Source organism: Buteo buteo, chromosome 17, assembly GCF_964188355.1.
Source record: "Buteo buteo chromosome 17, bButBut1.hap1.1, whole genome shotgun sequence".
Classification (NCBI taxonomy): domain Eukaryota; kingdom Metazoa; phylum Chordata; class Aves; order Accipitriformes; family Accipitridae; genus Buteo; species Buteo buteo.
In genome coordinates this window covers 16,315,429-16,327,598 of record NC_134187.1, presented here as the reverse complement: position 1 = coordinate 16,327,598, position 12,170 = coordinate 16,315,429, and positions in this window count along the sequence as shown.

The window sequence follows — 12,170 nt, the reverse complement described above, 5'->3', positions numbered from 1 at the left end:
TATCCTTCAGAAATATCCTTCAGAGGTATCCTTCAGCTGCTTGGGAGCGGGCATGCCATGAGCATCCCTCTCCTGCCCTCCTTGGGGGGCCACAGGCTCCAGCTCACTTATACATCCCTGCTGTCCCAGGCCTCCCTGCCTTTCCGCCTGTGCTTCATTGCCAGCACAATTCCTATCAACAACCGAAGGTTTCAACCCAGAATAGGAAAAGAACAGGTTAGAGGGTAGTTCCTGAAACTAAGAGTTCGTTCTTGCTTTCACCTTTGAAGATAAAATGATGTGAGGACCACGATGGATGAAGTATTTGGAAGTCCAGGTCCATGCAGGTATACTGAAGTGAGAGAAATTACTCACAGATGAGTCAGCTGAAGGTACCACCCTCCTTCCTGAAAGCAGGTGGAACAATAGACTGTTGGAAAGCACCTGGAAGGACCAGGTAAGACAGGTAGCAGCAAATACAACCCAGTCTCTGAAATTCCCAGGTATTTTCTCTTTATAGTTAGATAAAAGCCAATGTGCTCAAGGGAGAAACAGGTATCAGAAATACTGTCCTCAAGCTTTGGATGTTACATGTGAATGCCCCATCTGACCAGGAAGGGAAACGTGGTCTGGCTGAACCTACCATGATGTATGTGTGAGGTTAGTTGATAACAGTGTATGAAGTGTGGTAAAGGTTCACTTCAAAATGAAATGAGGTTGCTGTTGGGCATTGCTGCATCTGTCCTGGATGCGGTTTTGCTCTGTGTTCTTCCATGATTACCTGGATGATGGACCAAGGCAGTCTGAGCTTGTTAATCTGCAGACAACATGCAACCAGGAGTATCTGCAAGTCCATCGGTGGGCAGGATGAGAATCAAAATAACCTTAAAAACACAGACTAAAACTGTAGAAGGTGAGTCAGTGATGGCAAATGCAAGGTGATGACGTGTGGGGGAAGATAGGGAACATGAGGGTGGGTGGCAGCCCCTCTCTGGGGGAGGGATGACAGAGGCGGCAGGCTCGCGGTGACCCCAGTGTGGGGCTGCTGGGAGAGGCAGAGAAGAAGGGAGAAATCAGTTCTTCATGCCTTTGGTGGATAGGATAAGAAATGAGAAGCTTAAAATTGCAGGAAGAAAGCCTCAGGTTTTACATTACCAAGAAGCTCTCAAACCGCTGGGAAAGCAAGGTCATGGCAAAGCAGGGGGAGGAAATGTTTTCTTTTCTTATGTCTCCCTTCTGTCGACCGCCAAATTATTAACAGCTGAACTGTTTCCAATGGTGGGCAGTCTAGTTCAACCGAATTGGTTTCAGGCAAGTGCTTCTTGTTTTTCAGACCAAAGTGCAGAGATCAGTACTCAGTCATCTGTCTCCATGACAGCAAAACACTAATTTTGTGGGGAGGGGAACTCGGGGAGATTTAAATTGGGAACCTTTTGGCTCTTGAAACCTAGTGGATAAACACTGGTTTTGCTCCTGGCAGATGTTCTTAGCACGACTCTTAAAGAAATAAGATGTGAAGTTGGGCCGTGACCGAACCCACGGGCAGTGCAGTGTGATGCGCTGGCACAAAACGGGCTGGAGGAGAGATGGCTCCACCTCAGTTTACAAAGTACTTGAGAACTGGTGAAATGAAGGGCTAAATATGAGCCTGGCATTGTTATTAATGTTATAAAGGAGATGTTACGCCAGAAAAAATGGAGAGACTGAGTCATTCCTTTTTGTCCCTTACCCTCTCTACTTGCCATCTTCAGCTCGCCTCTGCTCATCATGCCTTTTTCTCACATCCAGCAACCAGCCACAGGCTTTGGCAGGTTTCCCAGCCCTCCTCCGCAGTCCGGCCACCGCAGCTGGAGACAGCAAGCTCTGCTGCTGGTCACACTATCCCAAGAGGGTGAACGAAGACACTTTCCTCAATCCAGGAATAGATGATAACAATCTTTAAAAATAGTGGGTCCTAGATTATACAAAGACCTTGTCATGCCTCCAGCTACACTTACTCCTCTACGAATCCTTATGCAGTGAAGCATCCCAGTGCTTGCTGTGGTAAGGGACAGAAATAGCTTACTTATTTAAAGATGCAAAACAGTGATAACCTTGCTGGATTATATTCCTATGGCTGAATTCTCTTCTTATGCACTGTTGCCCATTCAGTTACTATGAGTGCCTGACTAGGTGAAAGGCAGTGTTGGGTTTCTGCTGTTTTATGTTCCTTCTAAGTTGCTGTCAAATTGGAAATTTAAATAACATAAGTGGGTAGAGTTCCAGTCAAGCTGTAGAGGTCCCTTTTGAATGCTGAGTGTCAGGGTTATATTCTGATCCTTAGAGATGTTGAAATGTGTTTTGTGAGATGGAGGCAGGCAGTAGTCAAGGATACTCGAATCTTTTATGACTTATTTGATAAATTAATCTTTTATTGCTATTGTAGCAATCAGGCTAAGAGATTTGAGTTTTCTGATTGCTTTCTGACATCATTTAGCAATTCCAAATGCTTAAGCGCCTTCGTAGGTTTTTGATATCTGCAATACCAGAATTAAATATATTAAATAGAAATGAAAGTGAAACTTTCTTGCTTCTCCATGAGAAACACTTCCTATTTAATTCCTGAGATGTTACCAGTATCTGCATGATACCGATATCATGCTTGGGGAATGGTTTTACCTGGTAAAACATGACAAATCTTATCACATTATAGGTTACAGTTTTAGGCACAGGGAATTGCTCAAGTGCATAATCCTGCCTAGATGATGATCCAGCCCTTCCCAGAAACATGGTGTTTTTCAGAGTTACAGAAGAGCGAAGGAACAGAGTGAGCATGTGGCAACATGTTCACACCTTCTTTCCATCTGCATCTCCCACCTATTGAGAGCTACAGGTGGTATTCCTCCAGGTTGATACACTTCAGTGGGCTCCCATCCTCCTCCAGATTTACATAACTCCATTTTTTGCACCCACAAGCTTTTTGTAACCTGCAGCAAGGAACTCTAGAGATGTTTCATAATCAAGTATTTTCTGCATAGTCACCATTTTGTCCAGTTGGAGGGCATTAAACAAAACTGATAGGAGCCATGTTCAGAAACGATCATCCCGTTTGCCCTCCCTGTCCCGCTTGGACTTTGTGGCTCTCTGTGGTGCCTCCGATCCATTGTCTCTACTGGCCTGAGGATGACCAGCGTGTTGAGCTGTCATTGCCTTTTCCTGTGTCTCTTCCAGCTCCAGTTGATGCCACTGGAGGTGCAGGGCACTGACTCGCACACCATGTGCTAGATGGAAATGTTACCTGCATGGTCCCACTCCCACTAGGACAATTTCTTTTTTCAAAAACTATCCCATTCATTACCATATGGAAAAAGATAATTTAAAATTCATCACTGTGCAGGATTAGATTTTTTTCCATGTGTGTCACTTTGTATTTTTCCATAAATTACCTACCAGCTTGCTGCCCAATTGCTGTCCAGTGAGGTCCTTCTGAAATTCCTCTGTCACCTTCAGATTTTTTTTGTTCTAAATAACTCTGTACCATCAGCAACATTTTTTGTGTCATTATTCAAGCTCTTTATAGCTCATTACATCTATTATAACTTCAGCATCTTCTTCCTGAGTGGTAATGGTTTGTTCAGAAACCACTGTAGTGGAAGTAAAGCAAGAACTGTTCTTCTCATGTTTATTTATCCACAGTGAATTTAATTTGCCATTATAGAAAATTATGTTGCTTTAAAAAACAGAAGATATTTATTTAAAACAGATTTCGGTAAGAAGCAAAGTTACAATTAAACTAAAATAATGAAACAGACGATCTGCTTTAAGACATGAAATTATGACAAGTGTATTAAGGCCAGAACTTGCTATAACGCCTGAGAATTTTAGCTGATGTAAATGAAATATACTATTTAAGAATGACACTGCTTATTTCCAAAGTTTGAAAAAGAGGATAAAGCTCATAAAAGTCACCAGACAAGCACCTAAAACAAGTTTTTAGTCAAAATAATAAGACAGTTTTACAGCTATTTCACCTTAGCAAGAATTCAGTGGGGTTTTTGTTTCAGCATGTTCATCTAGTTCAGCTCAAAGACAAGTTAATTGAAAGCTGAAACACTGTTTTGAAATAGGAAAAGCAAAGTGTGATTTTTCTGCACTAACATAGAAGTAAAAGTGGGATGTGAGGAGATCAGCTCTAATGGTTTTAATGTCTTAAAGGACCTTGTGGTTAGTAATGGCCAGTTCAATTCACTTGCCATAGAAAATGCATATGTTAATAAATTAGAAACTTTTTCAATAGCAAACATATTTAATTAAGGATTTAAAGACTATACAACCAAAATAATTGTGTTTTTTTTAAAGTTGCTATTGTGCTTTGTATCTGTATTTTTAACCAAATACAGTTTGACCCCAATTACCTAGGAAAAAAGTCACAAGCAAATAATAAATCTTTAACTTACATTTTAAAATAGGAAATTATGAGCTACAATAAAAATTTACAATCCAGATGTACAAATACAGCTTATCCCCCAGTCCTCAGAAAGTACCATGTGTACTTCCATCTTTTATTAATTTGTAAAATGTTGTATCCTGGTGGATATCAGGCAATAAGAATGATTTTTTTTTTCCAGTTCAAGTAAAATATGCAAACTATGATTAAAATTAATTTGTTTCTATCTGCAGTCGGCAGAACTTGTTGAAACTGGTGAAAATTGCAAGTGGTCAGAGTCAGCTCTTTAGGAGGGAGCTGTCACTGTATGTGTACTCAGCATCCTCCGGTCAGCCAGCAGCTCAGTGCACAATTGTCCCTGGCTGATGAAGTCAAAATAGTCTCATAATCTTACTTCCAAGTCTGTAAGCAACATATCACAGCTAGAGAGTCACGCATGATATCGGTCTATGGCAATAGGTTAAAATCAAGGGTCACGGCTAGATGGCTTGAGTAACACATTCTGGCTAGAGTCTTAATGCAATTTAGCAGCTATTCCAGGTAGACCTTAGTATCGATAACAGAGGTCTCCTGATTGGGAATGAACTGGGGATTCCTTTCTGGACAATGCCTCTGACACCCTGAGCTTGTGTGAGTTTTCATTTTCAGGGACTCAGTAGCAATGCGTGAATGGCCATCAAATGCCGCAGCTTCCTCCAGGTGAGATCTGGCACTGAGAACTTCCCCAATTTTGACAGACATCCCCTGGACTCTTTAAGCACCGATCCGAGTCTCGGCCAGCTCAAATCTGAGTAGCCCCATTGACTGCAAAGGAGGCCAATTAACAGCAACCATAGACTGAGCCTTGTTTACGCATACGTGTGTTTTACCTCTAATATAAAAGAAATATGGTAACTGTTCATGTTGGTAATGGCCTGCCTTCTTCATCTACCCCCTCTGAGGTATGAATTAGCTTTCTTGCTTCTTCTCTGATGAGCTAAATAGGGTGGCCTTCTCGGAGGAGGATTCAATTAACATGCAAATACCAGATTGTATAGAGAATAGCTGACACCTTTGTCTAGACCTTTGTGAACTTAATTCATAAAGCATTGTAAGCAAAATAATTGCTTCTTTTCTGAGGCTGTAATTGCCAAGTACATTCTACTCAGTGTTCAGGAAGAAATTATCACTGTGCTATCAGACAAAAAATCAGGAACTAATAGGAAACACACAATTGTATGTCAGGGAAATACAAAACAAGGTCATGTAATTTCTGCACATAATTATGATAATGTAAGGCCTAATTCTGCAAGACCATGAAATTCATCCACTGAACAGGAGGCCTGATCATGAGGGTAATTCAGAAGTGGGCTCCTATTAAAATAACAATTGTGAATAACATTCCTAACTAGATTTAAGTTAGGCTAACAAAGCACTGCAGTAAGCATTTGGGTAAGACACACGTTAGATTCGATCATAAGGTGCATATATACATAATGACATTTAAAAGTTTCAGTGAGTCAGCTGACTTGCCTTTATCACATGTAGCTTTTTAAAGCAAATTATAACAGACTGCCTGATTAGGGAGATAGTTATCTTGGTTGCTGATTTGAGGCAGAATTTGAGAGTAGATGCTCTCACTCCTAATCAGTGATCTAGTAAAATCAGGCAGATTTCTTTTGACTGCGGTATTTTTGTGGACAGACCAGATCAAGGAGGTGGAGCTAGTCTTAAAAAGCGGATTAAAAATGTAAAAGGAAAAAAACCACAAACCCCTTTTAGCAAAGAAAATATGAATAGAACTATACTGGAAAGGGAGGATGTTACATGCTCAAATCTTGTGTATGAAACTTGTCTAAGCAAAAAGCCTGTAGCAGGGTTATCAGCTTCAAAACAAGGCTCATGTTGGTAGCATTGCCTTCTGAGCTATTGCAGTGCGCTGGGATAGCTCAGGCAGCCAGAACACTAACAAAGCTGATTCTTCAAAATATGAATTGAGGATGAGAAAAAAATGTCACTTAATGTAGAACAGGAGCAAGTCATGGCACGGTGTAAAATAAGACAGAAAGGACTAGACTCATGCCCAGGCTCTGCCTGCCTGGGTAGCTTGGAACAATTCAGAAAGCGCGATGCCCTTCCCTTGGGAGCTACCCTCATCAGGCACTGCAAAGCGATCATTTCAGATGCACCGGGGTGCATAAATGCATGCGGGGAATGGATGGGATCCTTGCTGTGGTGGGAGGACTGCTAGAAACCCCTCGCCGTGCACAGGTCTCCCAGCACTGCGCAGCCTGTGGCAGGGAGGGGATGGCTGTCAGCACAGGGGCAGGGCTGGCCAGATTACACATGCCTTGCCCTTGGTGTTGACAAGGTGAAGTGCTTTGCAAGGGTGGATAAAGGCCTCAGATGTCCCTGTCCACAGCAAAGACAACAATCTGCAACAGCAGCCACGAGCCAGTAACTAATGCAACCTGGTGCCCAGCGCTGAGCTCACTTGTCTTAGCGCAAAAAAATGCTTCGTCTTCCCACTTGTGAAGCCCTGATGTGTTATAGTTGCATTCATTTTGAAAGGAGGTAGTGAGGCCTCTTTACCTATGCTTTTTAACGCAGCTCGATACTGTTGATGGAAGTGTGCATGGGCTTGCTGTGGACTAGGTGAGGGAGTAAGCAAGCTCTGACACAACTGCTGTATAATGAGAGGTAAGATTATCCCTTGGAGAGAGATTTTCATTGCTCCTAGATTCATCTAGTTAGGCTTACTTGTGCCAGGCATTTATGAGTATGTTTAAATGAAGAAAAGATGTGCTCCTTTTTCAGGATTCACTTACTGCCTAGGTACTGCTTGCCTTTCGCTGCCCTTCACCCACATGTCAGTATCCAGTGGGAGTAGCCACAGCCTTTGGCAACTGAAACTGCAGCTTCTCACACAACAAGACCCCAAGTCAGGACATCCAGATGCTACCATAAAGTGAACAGCAGCATATGGGTGGTAGTGCATCACATAAACTACGGGAGAAAGAGATGTTAATATGATTATGAGACATTCACTGTTGCACTCCTGAATCTCAGGAACTAATACCTTCTGCATATGCATGCCACTCTGTACCTGGGATTATTGGCAGAGTTTTAATTTATATGTTACATACAATGCACTCATAGTATTGGTATGATATTGCAGCAATCTTCTTGTCTTTCGTTACCAACTCCAGAAACAGAATATTTTATGCTGGCATCTGCGTTATTTGTAAGATGTTGTCCCTATTGATCACAATAATTTTGTTTCTTCTCTCCTTCCATGTGCATACGCAACATATTAGCCAGGCTTCACCATTTTCTTTCTCTTATTGTTCACGATTAAATTTCTCAGAATTGTATTTTCTCTTCCAAGTAAGACTGACCATGCAGTCTGATATTGCTTCTTTTCTGAGAGTATTAGATTTCTCAACAGATGAAATATGGACATTATTAGATGGCATTGACTTTTTTTAAAGCTGTAAGTAGTAACTGATAAAATCAGTAACAAAGACCATTTTAAGCAACCTTTCATCCTAATAATTCTTTGGCTTAGTCTGATACGGAAATTAATTCTACATAATGGGAGAAGATATATTTATGGAGTCTTGAAAGAGCATATCTTCTTCTGAGTTATTGAGAATAGCAGCTCTATTTTCTTTTTGAAGTTTGTGTCATTCTTTGTGGTAAATGACTAAAGATGCTATTCAGCTCTGTGTGTTAAAATTTTGTGCAGCAGAAGATCTGACTAATCTGCCGTATAGTTATTACAGTCACACTGTGCGAGATTTAGAACTCCATGAAGGTCTGTAACAGGCAATCTGTAGCTGATGCTGCTTGGCTATTTGAAGGTGGATATTTGCAGGGGTTTATTCTCAGAGGCAGTAACACCCTGACTTATGACAGTGAGATCGGTAAAGATGAAGTCATGAGGGTGGAGTGGCAAAGGAGCCTCTGCAGTGCTGGAGTCCTCTGCTAAGGCTGTGACAGCAATTGGAGAAAGCGCATGTGGCTGAGGATGAGGGTGGTGGGATGAAGCTGCTTTGCCCAGGGGCTGTCTTGTGTACATAGGTTCAGAGCCAACTTGGGTGCACGCATTTGGAGATTGTCCAGCAGCTTGTGATCTGCAAGGAGGAAGGTTCACATTAAGAGCTAAAACAGCGTCTAGCAGATCCCTAAGCCAGAGGCATTGTTTTTTTCTCCTTTACCATAGATGGGTGGGTAGAATAGATCCCCAAATCCAGAAAAACCAGTGTCCCAGGGTCCTCTGAAAAGGAGCTGCAGATACTCACAAGTGGAGGACAGAGCTCCTACTCTTGTTCAGAGAGAAGCGTCTGGGTCCATATGTGTGAAAGAAGACTGGGGTGGGAAGGGCAGCCTGCAGCGTTAGGGTTGGGACGGGTCGGGACCTGGGAACTGCAGCTATTGCTGTTACTGAAGTGTGAGCGATGGCACCTGCTTCTGTGAAACATGGAGATGGAAAGAAAGAGCTGGTGAAAAGCTGTGCTGGTAATAGAGAAGTAATATCATTGATTTGTATTGTTGTGACACTCAAAGGGCAAAGCTTGGGGGTCTGCTGTATTGAGTGCTAGGTAAACACATAATTACCATCAGCAAATGAGAGCAAATGTCAGCTTTGCTTTGAGGTGAGAACCTCCTTCTAATTAAGGGTAAACTAAAGCCCATGACAGGCCCAAATTACTTGGAAATGTCATGTTCTGCAGCGTGGTGCAGGGTAACATAGAGACCTACTTTTTTTGATAATTCCTGAACTATAATTCGTGACCATGAAAGGTCTTCCATCAGCTTGTAACTCAATCTTGCATTTTTTGTCTTTCAGAAGCTTGAACTGGGTATTTAGGTGGGGCTCAAGATGACTGCTGGCAACAAAACTTGACATTTTTCTGGCACTTAATGAGATAAAGCTTGTTTAGACTCTAATTTTTTATGTTACTAAATATGAAGACTATTATAGGTAACTTGTATTTCATCAAGGCTTACCTTGTGCCTCCAGACTGTTGGAGGAGAAGAACATTTAATGTTGCACAGCTGTGTATACTTAGAGTTACTAAACAATTTCCATTCTCAAGTCCGGTTTTCAGTTGCTTATGTCCTGTCAAATAAGATTGAATACAAGTGGATTATGTATTCTACTGCCTATCCCAGAACTTGGTGGCTTTGCAAGCTTCAGCAAATCTGATCCAGCAAATCTGGAAAAAGTCTGACACAAACCAGTTTAATTTCCTTAAGTCAGAATTCTTGGAGCCCTTTAGCCCAAACTGCAGTGCCTCATTTTTGAGCAGGAATTGAAGCTCAGTAGGAGGGTTTGATTTGCAACTGGATCAGTTTTCAGTTTTCCCTCTCACCCAAATCTGGCCAAGATACAAACCTCTGAAAAAAAATAAAAATCACTATTTCATGTACACTTTAGATATATAGTGATGCAGGTAAATTCTTGGATGATTTCATCTCCAAACCCAAGCCTCCAGCTCAACACAGTCTCTGGAGCAATTCCTTTGTAACTGGGCATTGGAGCCAAGAGCAAAGAAATGCTACACTTGCAGTCGAAGCATATGGATGCATAAGGCAGAGCTGTGAAAAGCAGATGAAGCTGAGGCAGACTAGTGAGTGCAGGACAGATGTAAAGACAGACAGCGTAATCTGGGTGGTAGGAATAGGAGTAGGGTAAAAAGCATGGTAAGGAGCTGGGATATGAAGCAAGAGAACATCGTGAGGAGGCAGGTGGGTCTGTAACCATTGGGACATATGACCTTCTAAGATCAAATTCAGGATGAGTGGGTTTCTTTAGCATCTTCCCCAACAAATGGACTAGAAATAATGTCAAGTAAAATGTGAGCGTCTTCCTACACAGAAGGCAAGAGTTTACTGTCTCTGCTCCACTAGCTCAGTTTGAAGGGATTCACAGATTGAAGCAGCCCAGTTTGGGTAAGGGCTGCTTTGGGGTGGAGCACAGAGACACTCAAGGTGCCCCATACACACAAGAGACAACAGGCCAGTGCATCAAAAGTAAGCAGAAAAGCCTTGAGACATTTCAGTGGAAAGCTTCCTCAGTCACTGTGGTGGGACAAGGCCACCTCTGAGGCACATGACTGCAACATTAAGCAGACGAGTCTCTAGTGATAGTGTTTGAATAACACTATCAAAATGCTGGCAGGCATGTTTCAGAACACTCTAATATCTTATATAATATCAGCTGAGGCCTGAATTGCTTTGCCAAGCTTCATCAAGACAACTGGGACAGATTGGCAGAGCACATCATACCTCAGGATGCATGATACTTCAAGGGAGAGAAGTACAGGAGAGAGGAGATATTGAACTTAATATCTTTTGTATTAACACTGGCTGCAGAAAATGAAAAGCTCTACATGTTTCTATGCCAAACCTGAAGCGATCCATTCACCTCCGTATGGTGAATCCTAGCACTTATTTGCTACCTGGGCTAAGGGTCTGCTTATCTTAGACAGGAGAAGCAACTTGGGTGGCAATGAAAGGATTGACAGCATTTGACCAAGGTTGATGTGGAGATGCAATGAATGGACCAGGCAGGTATTATACTTAGCGGGTAGCCAAGGGACATTGGTCATAGGAAAGTGACAGTCCTGCAGCCTGAGCATGGGCTGAGTGTGATACCTTGGCTGGGAGCAGAAGTGAAAGGTGGGGGAAGAAGTGTGGGATGCAGCTGAGTCATGAAGGCAGGAGGCTGGGGGGGTGTGTGGGGTGCTTTGTGCTTCCACTCAGAGACAGGGAGATGTGAGCAGCAGTATTTCGGTTGTGACTGACTGATGCAGGCTTGTTTTGAAGAAGCAGCTTTGAGTCTCTGCAAAATATTTGTTGGGGGTAACGTTTGCAAGAGCAATACATTCCCAATACAAGATTAGTGCTCTTGAATCCAACTGAGGAGGCTTTTGTGAAGGATGATTTGACTTGCAAGGAGCTCAGGGGCACACCCTTATTTGGGCATGGGGTCCAGGAGACCACTCAGCAGGCTTGACAGGCCCCCTCAGCAAGGGGTTGCCAGCTCTCAGAGCTGTCTGAGTGCAGTCATGACATTAGTACAGGGAAAGGACCCTCTCCTGTGCTCCCAGTTACATCCCGAGTTTGACTACCTTGATGGGATACAATATGAATGAACCCATGGTTGCTGAATGCTTCTTTGTAGAACTGCTAGAAAATAATAATAAATTTGCAAGAGTAAACTCAAGTAATTGAATTTACTCATTTGGAATTTTTTCCTGAAGCCTCGTTTGACTTCTGAATGCCTTTAGCATATGCATATCCTGTAAGTGCCAGGAGAAATTCTATATGCAGGTCATGAAACAGACCTTTGGATGGCCTCTCAGGGAAATGTGCGGATATGTAAAACAAGACTGAGAAGTTCCCTTCTAAGGCAACGCTCTTCTGGCAGAGATGGCCTAACTTGCCCTTTTTGATCACCATATCAACACAAAAAAGTGTGTCAGTCTTACTTTTAAAACCAGGCAGGATTCAAAACTCTCAAATATTAGATTTAGGCAAAATATATAATTTAACAATATAATGTTAACAATATATTAACGTAAATTTCATATTGAGTGCTGCTTCATCTGCATTTAGACTGAGTCTCAAATGAGGCACTGGTCTTTGGCCCTGTCCCCTGCAGCCTCAGTCCCCAGGCTGGGACCAAGCTCAGGGTTTTCTTGCTGCAGAGTGACAGGAGAAGTCGACATGTAGCCAGATCCTAACATGGACTTGGACAATGTCTGCGTCCCTCTAC